The sequence below is a fragment of the Panicum virgatum genome, chromosome 8K, assembly GCF_016808335.1.
Source record: "Panicum virgatum strain AP13 chromosome 8K, P.virgatum_v5, whole genome shotgun sequence".
NCBI lineage: Eukaryota > Viridiplantae > Streptophyta > Magnoliopsida > Poales > Poaceae > Panicum > Panicum virgatum.
The window spans coordinates 13684429-13694422 of record NC_053143.1 but is presented as its reverse complement, the minus strand read 5'-3'; positions in this window follow the sequence as shown (position 1 = coordinate 13694422).

Genomic DNA, 9994 nt, shown 5'->3' with positions numbered 1-9994 from the left:
ATTCGTAAACGAACGTCCGCAGTCATGCCGAATTTATTAGTACAGACACAAGTGTACATTTTGGTTTGCATCTTTACGCCTTCTCTTCTCCTTGACGATTTTTTGGTTTGCATATTCAGCTCCTTCAGTTAGTGACGAGTGACGACAAAACCATTCGCTAGCTGCGCAGTTGCCTCCATCAGCTCCTGCTACTACGGCTCACATGCATGGGAGGCACAGGGTCAAGGGCCTCAACGAAATGCCGTCCAATTTGCAGACAGGCGTTGTGCCCCTCACCGGCAACCTGGTGGCAAGCAGGCATCTCACCCATTCCTCTCTGTCGTTTGCACTTGCACGGTAAGATCATTTTCTTTTTTAAGAAGAGGTAAGATCATTCCTGCCATTACACTTGCAGGATTTGTTTTTTTTTCAATTGCAAAAAAGGATTTCTCACAGTAATTGATGAGAGGATCGATGGTGCACTTTATTTTTGGTTTTCTGCCCAAAAATACATCATTTTTGTGATAGCCTCTTGAAACGGCCGATGCTCATCAATAACCACACATGAGCTGTCCTCACTTTTTTTTTTCCCTTTGTGTGTACCATGCAAGACTGAAGCACGCGCATAGCCGTCCACCAATGTAGTGGATCGTGTTGCCCTTGATTGGTTGTAGAACAAGAGATAAGAGCTTAAACTAATTGCTGCCATGCTTAATCTGTCAATATTTAAGATCTGGTACAGTGCATCAATGTGCAAGTTGACGGTATAGAATACGGGGGTACTTTCAGTAAGGACCAAAAGTCCAAAAGCTAGCTGGATTTGATCGATCCTAGCACTTTATTCAGTGGGTTAACTATCAGTTATACGCATGTCTCCCATGCTGTGGTATGGCTGGGTGCCTGGGTTGGTTAAGCGTTGCCGGTTGCAAGAAATTATCTTGCACGATTGAACCTTATGCGTTGCATATTGTTATTATTCTTAAAATTATGAACTGTTTCCTGAAATTATAGAAGAATTCACCTGCTAATTCATCTTATAATATGCCACTGCAACTATTTCGATTTCTGCGTCATTGCTTATTTTGGATGTGACCAAGAATATTTGGAATTTTGAATAACGGCCATGACCGATCTAGTCTAAACCTATCATATTACAACTCATGCCTAATGTGACTAGAGCTCAGCAATTCAGAGACTCCTTAGCCCAACAATTGCATTGCATCTCTTCAAAAATTATTTCAACAGGTGAGAAGGCTTAACCTGTTTATACTGCTATTATTAAGCGCACAATATGAAAAATAAGATATTTCATATTTCTGTGAAGAAGAGCGAAGTGAAACATTATGTAGTGAGCTTGTTTGGCAGTTAGCTTCTAGCAGTATCTCACTTCAGACACTTGTTGTTAACCACCAGATCGAAAACTAAATTTTGACGAATTGAATACCGATTATTGTACCCACTTCGATATACAAGAAACCTACAAAAAATATCTGAATGGCATGGACTCCTCTAATCAAAACTGCGGCCACTTTTCGCTTGATACCAGCTGCGACAAAAAAATATGAAGAAACTGAACAGCTAAAAATATATTTTAGACTAATCACTAACTAAACAAGTTTAAGATGAGCAAAATGCTTTGAGTTGCCTCCAAAAGGCAATGCATGACCAGCCGTCCGAAGAGCTAGCAAAATATTTGTTTAATCATCGTTAGCTGTACGGTGCCGGATCATCATAGATCTTGATCTTGATCTATATATGTATTCAATGGTTTTAAGAGTTAACAGTAATGGCCACGAGATTCCCGTCTGCACAAAAGCTTAATAGGCTGGACTCCATGTGTCACTTTAGTTGAGCAGACATGTGGGACACATGGAGACTAACAAGTTGGGAGTTTCATTTGTGCCCAGGACGACAAAGGTCAGGCGGCCGAGTTGGCTAGCCCGGCCCGATAGCGTTGCGTCCTAACAGGTCCTCAACAGGTCCTCAGTTCGATTCTCATTAGGAGCGAATTTCTGGCTGTTGGAGTAAAAAAAATCATTTATGCTCGCCGCGAAGCTCGGCCCTCTCGGGCATTCTCCGGGATTATGGAGGTTTCTCTACCGAGGTAAGCCAGTGGACTTCCCCTTAATGGAAAACGGTGGGGTTCGTTTCGTTTGTGCCCACGACCCTCACTTCCTCTTTGCCCTGAACCAAAATTCATTATATTTTTCTTTTCCTTTGTATCTCGTTTTAATTTTTTTTCCGATGGTGCTTAGACTTGTCCGGTGAGTGTGATCCATATTTCACATTTAGATATTGGAAGATATGAAAACTATAATATTGTTACTGAAGTATTTTGCATATGCTTGTTTAAAATTTTAAATTTCTTCAAACTTGTGTATCTTAAAAATTTGTTGAACTTTGAGTTAGATGTAGTGTGTGTTCCAAACCAAAATCATTTTAAAATCACATTCTTTGTGTGAATTGTATTGCTCCTATTCCAAACTAAAATCGTGAGTTATACTACATTTTGGCTTACAATCTCTAAATCTGACATAAAGCTAGAAACTGGAGCCTATCCAGAAGCCTTCATAGTTAAGAGCATCATGAGAACAACTTGACTAAAACAAAGAGAACCCTTTACCTTTTTTTTTCTTCCAACAGCAGCAAAGGTGCCAAGGACAGTTGGTCGTACACCACCACAAAGCCGCCGGCGTGGCCATGCTTCCATCCATCCATGTGCGTAGCAGCAGCAGCTGTAGCAGAAGTATTTCTATTAGACCTGACCCCAGCTTGCCCATTATTAATCGCTTTCACCATCGCTAAGCGATAGTGCGGTTGGATACTCTCGGCCCTGCTTAGATTACTTAATCACCACTTTTGTTCTCAATCCAGTGGTCAGATGTTGGGTGTTAGGAGTTAACTAGCTGTAGGCCTATGCTGATACTAGTAGATCGCTTCGGATTGTTAGGGCCGTTGGGGTCATTACAGGTAGGCTGCCTTTGGCACATCAGGGTCTTGAAGGAATACCTCGACAAGGATCGTGTTCGTTTTCTTTTCTAGTAGAATTGCTCTAAAGTTCTTCTGTTCAAATGGGACCTCATGATCTCACTCTTTGAGTGTCAAGTGACTCGATAGTTCTGGTAGAATTGCAGGAGTGATGAGTGGTTTACCAATTGTTTCATGGGATAGAAGAATTTTAGTTCAGGAATAAAAAAATTAGAAGCGAATTATTTTTGTTAGGATTTGAAATGACCTTTCATTTATTTTGTTGGGATTATGACAACCGGTTTAGGGCAAACCTGATTAGTGAATGAAACGAACATGGCACCATTTATGCCATTTCGAGTGATTTTAGTGATCGAATGACAACACAATACTTGGACTAATATGATTATTAAGATGACCATTCTCAGGCTTTTAGGTTCAAGTGATGACAAAGAGAAAGAGAAGATAGGCGTAGCAAGGCCCGAAGGGCCGCCCCTACGGGGGTTCCACTACCCGGTTAGCGGACGGGGGTCGAGGGGGAGCCGTCCCTCGCGGGTCTCAGGGCAGCGCCCTGAAAGCTCTTCGGTCAGTAGCACCGGAAGAACCGACGCATGTGCATCGGTGCATCCGATGGTTGTCGGAAGAACCGACGCCATGGTAATTTGGTGCAGAATGAAATCGAAGCCAAGTCAGTTTATAGGCACCGGATGAACCGATGGTTCAAAAAGGGGCATCGGTGCATTGGACGTACTGTGTTCCAGAGACGATGCAAGCCGTGCAAGAGTCAAGTCTTCAGCACCGGTTGAACCGGTGAAGCATCGGTGCATACCATCGGTGTAATGACGTCAGCAGAAGAGTTGAGTGCTGTGAGTGACCGGATTAACCGACGGCTAAGTATCGGTTGAACCGATGGTCACTGTGTCAGCTGTCAGGAGTTCAACGGCTACTTCGGGTCTGAGAGTGACCGGATGAACCGACACTACCCCAGGCAGAGGCATCGATTCATCCGATGATACGCAGATTTCTGCTGACCGTTGGAGCAATGGCTACAAGACTTGGTGGCCTATATATACGCCTCACCCCGGCCATTTGAAGTTTGCTGGAGTTGCTGGACATCCCACACACACCCAAGAACATCTCCAAGCCATACAAAAGCATCAAGATCATATCCTTAGCCCTTAGCACACTTTGAGAGTGTTGTGTAAAGGATTAGCTCTTAGTGAGTGAGATTGCAAGGCTTCAAGCCTTTGTGCTGTGGTTCATTAGCGAACCAAAACAAGAGCTTGGTGCGCCGGCACCTTGGAGCGTGAAGCTCACCGGCAACGTCATCGACCCTCCAACTTGGTGTGGAGCGGTGACGACATCTTTGTGCGGGGGACGTGGAGACCCCCATCCTTTGTGGAGAAGCTCCTTAGTGGAACCCGGGGCCAAGGTGACCGTGATTGTGTTCACGGAAGAGACTTGGTGGCCGAGTAGCAATACTCTTAGTGAGTGCTACAACAACGTGGATGTAGGTGTGCCTTTGTGGCTAACCGAACCACGGGATAAACACCCGCGTCAAGAGTTTACTATCTCCTATCCCGCTCTTTAAGCTTCCGCATTTTCTTCTAGAAATTTGTATGCCTTTACTTTCATAGAGTAGTTTCTTGATAGAAAAGGCTATAGGTTGCTAAACTCTTTTGGGATAGGGGTTTCACACTAGAACAACCATAGTTGCACATCTAGATAGCTTGTTTTAGTTTAAGTTTTGTGCAAACTAGTTGGAGCCATAGGTCTAAGTTTTTTAAGTGCCTAATTCACCCCCTCCCTCTCTTAGGCTAGAGCACCCGATCACTTTCAGTGAAACTATTAATTATATGATACATGATGTGATGCTTGAAATAATTTGGCAATATGTGCATATAAACACTTGTGCCAACACATCTAACCGTGACCACTAGTTCTCTTACAAATCATTCGGCTGGATTTTAGAAATATGTAAATATATACAGATGCAGCCAGACCCACAAATTCTTTGTCAAATAATGGAGCTTCTTTTCATAAAAGAAATTTGAAAACTATGGAACTACTGATGGCAAGCTGAGCATTGGCAGGAATACAAAAACCCAATAATTGACCAAACCAATTTTCCACGCACAACTAGGATGACCGGCCAATTTGAATAAGCACGTCCTCCACTTGGATGTAGTAACTGACACTCTGACACAACAATATTGAAACTTGAAGCCACACATCAACTGTTCCAGCAGTCAGATGAGACGGCCACAGCTGCCGCATGCAACCAGTTTGGACAATGATCTGAAATTGTCACGCCCTTGCTAGCTGTTCATGTTCGACTCCTGGTGACTAACGTATAACGAGAAATAGAATGCAATTTCCAAATGGTGAGATTCTTTGGGACATACGTGTTCATCTCCTGACCCACACGAAGTTCCGGTACCGTATCGACAAATTGGTCATGAATTCGCAACCATTTCAGTGCAAATATCCTTGCTGCTGCACCCTGGAGCAAGATGGGACCTAAACAAGGTTGATCAGTTGATCTTGGTCCTGCAAAAGGAGACCAAGGAGCACCCAAGAATCTAGCGGTTGCCATCCTGCCGCCACGCTCAGATCCTCACTCTGTCAAGCACATGGCAGGGGTGCTGAATGAGGCTAAGTACTCGATTTTATGCAAGCAAACAAAGTGCCACCTATATGGTGCGGTGGTCTTAGCTTCGTTCCGGTGTGGGCTTCTGGTTAGTGATGAGTGTTGGACAAAATATGGCGGAAATGTCGTTAATAAGGTAACAATGGTATTGTGTTAGGTTCTAATTGCGTTGATTAGGGTTGTCTTTGTCTGATTTGAGTTATGTGTGGGGTGAGGTGCCCCCCATATGTCATTGTTTCAGTGGTGAGGAACAAGGGGTTCAATGTAGAAAAGCTTAGATTAGAAGGAAGAGGACCTAAGATGGAAGAAGATCCATTTTACTACAGTGTCATTGTGAAGCCCAATGCTGGTCCACGACACTCAATATATACCACAAGGTTAAAGTTGAAGCCAATCAGAGTAATGTTGCCAGAAAGGCATCCCGTGACATATGAGGACCTTACTTGAGATTTCTAGATTCAACAAAATTGTTTTTCTATTTTCCTTCATTTTCCATATCTTTTCTATTTTTATTAATCATAGTAGGGCCAACCATCTATAAAAAGTTTATAATTAATTTTCTGGGCAAACTAACTTATTCTTCATTTTTTCAAACATATTGAAAAATTTATATTGAGTAGCCTTTTCAACAAAATATATTGACTGACAAGTTTGTAAAAAGTAATTGGCCCTATGTGGAACTGGTTATCCTTCAGCCACTAAAGAAAAAGAATCATTACCATGGCCAAAATTTGAAAAAGAAATTAGTTAGAGGTTTTTCCGATTATTTTCATCCCTACTTTTTTTGAGATTATTATTTTCATCCCTACTCTACACCTTATATTAGTCTCCGATGGTTTGTTAGAGGAACTACCACATACATTCGATCCTATCAATACTCAGTGGAGATATGGTGTGCCATCATCCTATTGATGACTCATTTAGAACATCTCCAAGAGTTCTCTATCTTTCTTCCCCATTCTTGTTTTTTTGAAAAAAAAATCATCTCCAATAGTTCCCTATTCTAATTCTCTATCTCCTAATAATTGACATATTACCATTTTTGTGCGTAAAAATACGCATCCCTCCGTGACTCCCGATCGGTCTCCCTGCGGGCGATTTTTCTTCGGCGCCTCTTCTCCCCGCCCTCTTTTGCGCCGCGCGTCGACCTTGTTTGCGCCATGGTCGTCGAGGAAACAGGCCGCCGCCGTCCTAGGTACGGTTCAGGTAAAGTAAACCGTCGACCTTGTTGGCGCCCAGTGCCGCTGCTGCGTCGCCCGCGGTGCCCTGCGCCTGCACCTGCCGTCCTGCTCTTGCCGCCATGCATCTGCCGCCCTGCCCCCTGAACCTGTTGCCATGCATCTGCCGCCTCCCATGAAAACCATTCCGGCTATTGGACCTGCTGTGATTGAAAGATAGCAGTGGAATGCTTTGACTAGTTTCTCATCTTTCTCGATCGCATTGTTGTCTCTAAAGACTTTGTCGATTCCACCATCTTGGAGAACCTTGGCACTGAAGCTTAATTTCCCTTTGATAGTTTCTGAAATTTTTGGTGTCAGATATATTGCAAAGAAAAAAGATTGTATTCTTGTGGGACTACAACTTTTTATTTTTAGGAGTAAAGATGGAAAACTATTGGAGATGGACTTTTTTTCCCTCTCCATACCGATTTGGAAAGTTGTTAAACAATAAATTTTGGAGAGAAAATATTAGAAACTGTTGGAGATGCTCTTAGGAACAGCCAAGTGGGGAACAGTGCTGGAGTCCCGCTTCTGATAATACGATTCCTAAGAGCATCTCCACTACTTCCCAAAATAAGTTCCTAAAAAAAATCTAATTTTGGAAACTAACTCCAAAACTCTCCTCCAACAGCAGCCGAATCACGGTGCCAAAAAAACCCCGTACGCCCAAAACCTACAGCCGTGAGAGCCAAATTTCCGCAGAAGGATCGCGCTCCCAATCGCTGAGGGAAAAAATATTGATTCGTCCACGCGCACTGCCCTGATGACACCCACCTTCAATCGATTTGTTTGCCGAGGAGCCGCTGCAGGCCGTCTCGTTTCTTCAGGATTGGTTTAGGTGATGAGAGAAGATTGGTTCAGCAATTCTGAGGGAAGGCGATAGCTTCAGGGACCCGGAGGCCTGGCACAACCAGCGGGGATGCGGCGCTCGCGAGCAGGAGGCACCGGACCAGCAGCCACCGCCGACAAGCTAGTCTGCTACTCCCTGAGGCACGATGTTGTTATGTGGCTTGGGGAAAGGAGGAATTTTTTAAATAAAAAACTAGTCCCTGATCTTGAACTCGACTGAAAGTAATCGCCAATAAGCTCCAATAATGGTGATTTATGAATTATGAGGTGTGAACTTGTAAATTGAGATCTTGGTCTAGAATTTTTGGACGATGTGGCAGCAATTAGTTTTCTTTAACAAAATTTTGGGAACTGTTGGACGCTGACACTACTAGAAAATAGGCCAAAGGTCCTGGACAAAGGTACCAGCTGCTGTTGCAACCGGTACTAATGCCACGTATCAGTACCGGCTGCAAAAGCAGCTGGTACCTTTGGCCAGCGGCGATCAAAGGTAAGGTGTTTGGTACCAGGTTAAAGCATCACCCGGTACCAAAACTTCAATATAGGAACCGGTTAGTGCCAGCAACCGGTACCAAAAGCACAAGGAGGAATAGGTACCGGTTGGTGGAACCAACCGGTGCCTAAAGAGTGGACAATGACACCGGATTTTGCCATGGCCCGGTGCCGCCACGTGCCCACAACAAAGGCACCGGTTAGTAACATCAACTGGTGCCTATGCCTTTTGTTTGGCACCGGTTGTTGAGCACCAACCGGTGCCTTTGAGCCACGCCTATAAATACCCCAACCCCTCCCCCTCCAAGCTGCCGTGAACTCACTGTTCATGGCAGCTGAGTGAGGGGAGGGGAGGCGAATTTTTTGTTTTTTTTCAAAAAAGGTTAGTTATTTTTCTCCATAACTTAGCAATTGGTTTTTAGAAGCAGTTATCATTTAATTTATTTGATAAGTGAATAGTATCTATTTATTATAGTTATAAGCATTATCAATTATATATTTGAATTCAAATTTATTATAGTATGAATGTACTATTTGTACACTACAATGATGTATATAAATGTATTGTGGACCTAGATGAGTCGGCAATGGATGTACATGGCCGATCGGCGTTCAAAGGAGTTCATTGATGGCGTGCATGAATTCATAGAAGTGGCCGAGAAACACAAGTATAGCGGTTTCGTTCGTTGTCCATGCAAATTCTGTAAGAATGAGAAGGATTACTCATCATCAAGAACCATCCATAGTCACTTGTTCAATAGTGGTTTCATGCCGAACTACTATGTTTGGACCAAGCATGGCGAAAGAGGAATTGAGCTGGATAATAATGTAGAAGAAGAGGACAGGATTCCTGACTTTGCAGCCAATTATAATTCCTTTTTCAACGACACTGCAATGGGTGAGCCTGAAGAAGATACTGAAGGATACGTTGTAGAAGATGACCTTGGTCAGATGCTGCGCGAAGCTGAGGAAGGTTGCGAAACAGAAAAGGAATCGAGAGATCTGAAGCGTATGTTGGAGGACTACAGAATATTGTTGTACCCAGATTGCAAACAAGACCAAAAAAAGTTGGGTACCACATTGGAATTATTGCAATGGAAGGCATCAAATGGTTTGTCTGACAAGGGATTCGAGGAGTTGCTGAAACTTATAAAAAACTTACTCCCTGAGGGTAACACCTTGCCGGAGACAACATACGAGGCAAAAAAAGTTGTTTGTCCTTTAGGATTAGAGGCACAGAAGATACATACTTGTCCTAATGACTGCATCCTATATCGAGGTGAGTATGAAAATTTGGATTCATGCCCTGTATGCAACGCATGCCGGTATAAGATCCCTCGAGATGATCCAGGCGACGTTGAGGGGATGTGTGTCAAGAAGAGGGTGCCTACCAAGGTGATGTGGTATTTTCCTCTAATACCACATCTGAAACGTTTGTTCATGAACAAAACAAATGCTAAATTGATGCGATGGCACAAAGAAGAACGTAAGCAAGACAATATGTTGAGACACCCCGCTGATGGGTCGCAGTGGAGAAAAGTGGACAGAACATTCCCAACATTTGCAAATGAAGCGAGGAATATAAGGTTCGGCTTAAGTATGGATGGCATGAATCCTTTCGGTGAGCAGAGTAGTGGTCATAGTACCTGGCCTGTAACACTTTGTATATACAACCTTCCTCCCTGGTTGTGTATGAAGCGGAAATTCATTATGATGCCGGTGCTTATCCCCGGCCCGAAGCAACCCGGTAACGATATAGATGTGTATCTAAAATCACTGATTGAGGATCTTCTATTGTTGTAGAAAGATGAGGGTGTTCGTATGTGGGATGCGCACG